Source organism: Ovis canadensis, chromosome X, assembly GCF_042477335.2.
Source record: "Ovis canadensis isolate MfBH-ARS-UI-01 breed Bighorn chromosome X, ARS-UI_OviCan_v2, whole genome shotgun sequence".
NCBI classification, from domain to species: domain Eukaryota; kingdom Metazoa; phylum Chordata; class Mammalia; order Artiodactyla; family Bovidae; genus Ovis; species Ovis canadensis.
Window position 1 is genome coordinate 26,166,634 of NC_091727.1, and position 1,881 is coordinate 26,168,514.

At 47.4% G+C, this 1,881-nt stretch overlaps 1 pseudogene; it reads left to right on the plus strand.

The window, feature by feature from the left end:
* The first annotated feature begins 611 nt into the window (after window positions 1-611).
* On the plus strand, window positions 612-1,656 carry LOC138930660 (melanoma-associated antigen B5-like; annotated as a pseudogene).
* The last annotated feature ends 225 nt before the right edge of the window (window positions 1,657-1,881 follow it).

Consider the following 1,881-nt stretch of genomic DNA (forward strand, 5'->3'; position numbering starts at 1 on the left):
GAAACCCTTAGTATGAAGGTGCAGATACCATCCCAAGAAAGGGGTGGGGACACCAGGCCCTATGGGGAACCAAAAGAAGCCCTCTTAATTCGTGTTGAGGACTTCAGTGGCAGGGACAGAAAACTTCCCAGTGCGCACTCAGTACTGCGTGAAAACTACTGACTGAGGTGATGCGGTGAGGACCTCTTCACTTTTCAGAAATCCCAGGGAGCTTTGTGATGCCAACTACAGAACAGCAGAGGGAATAGGTCCTAGGACTGGCCACTAGTTGGGTTGGTGGTCTTGAATGTGAAATAACAGATGCCTCTGTGTAGGAGACTACCAGCCCCTTCTGTCACCCCAGCATGCCTGAGGCAGGGGTAGCAGGATGCAGCCTAAAGTTCACTCTAATTTCCTTCAATATGTTTCCCAAAGGACAGGCTGATTAAGAGAATAGGAACCCTGGGGGTTTTCAGAACAGTGCCCTCAAGAAAACCACAAATGTAGCCTTCTTGATAACCAAAGTGGTATTCCCCTGCTGCAGCTGCACACTCAACCGTCGAAATCCTGTAGGCCCTTATCATCTGCCTTCCTACTCACACTTCTAATCATTGTCCCCCAGAGCAGTCATCATGCTTCAGGGTCAGTCTCATAAGCTCTGCATCCGGGAGAAATGCCACCAGGCCCGATGTGAGCCCCAGAGTCACAAGGGAGTTCAGCCCACTGCAGTAATGGAAGAGCTTCCCTCTACCTCTTCTCTTTTAGAAGATAAGTCATAGAGCTCATCAGCTACTGGGTCAAACAGCACTTCCCAGGGGTCTTTGGAAGCCCCATCTACTACCAGCACTTTTTCAACTACTGCTGACCCAACATCTGATGAAGAAGATACCAGTCAAGATGAGGAAGATTCACGTTCCTCATCTTCTACCGAAAACACCTACCGTGATACTCTGAACAGCATAACAAGTTTGTTGGAGCAGTTCCTTCTGTGTAAGTATAAAATGAAGCAGCCCATCATGAGGAAGACATGCTGCAGATTATCCACCCAAGATACCATCACCGATTTGCCGAGATTCTCAAGAGAGCCTCTGAACACATCGAGGCTGTCTTTGCAGTTGACTTGAAGGAAGTTGACTCAACCATCCACTCCTATGACCTCGTCAGCAAACTGAACCTGCCCAGCTATGGGAGGGTGTGGGATGGTAGGGGCTTACCTAAGACCGGTCTCTTGATGACAGTTCTGGGTGTGATCTTCGTGAAGGGCGACTGTGCCACTGAGGAAGACATCTGGAATTCTTGAATATGATGCAAGTATATGCTGGGAGAAAACCTATCATCTACGGAGAGCCCAGGAAGCTCATCACCAGAGACTTAGTGACGATGAAGTACCTGGAGTACCGCCAGGTTGCCCACAGCGATCCTCCACGTTACGAGTTCCTGTGGGGCCCACGAGCCCATGCTGAAACCAGCAAAATGAAAGTCTTGGAATTTTTGGCAAAAGTCAATGATAAGGTCCCCAGTGCCTTCTCATCACAATATGAAGAAGCTTTGCGAGATGAGGAGGAGAGAGCTCGGGCCACAGTTCCAGCCAGGCCTGGCACCACTGTCCCTTCCAGGCATGATCCACTGCCATGTCCAGCAGCTTCTCCCACCCCTACCAAAGACGAAGAGTTTTAAAAGATCATCCAGATAAGAAAATGTGACATCAAAATAGGGACTTTTGCTGAAATGGGAAGCAATCCCACAATAAAACTGCTGGGACAATGGAATGAAAAAATAAAATGAAAAAAGTTTCAAAACATGATCAACCTTGATTGTTCTCTATCTTTTCGGTCTTCTGTTTTGTAAAACTAAATAATTTATACCTTGATATGCTTCTTGAAAAATGCAGGAGGTATTAAA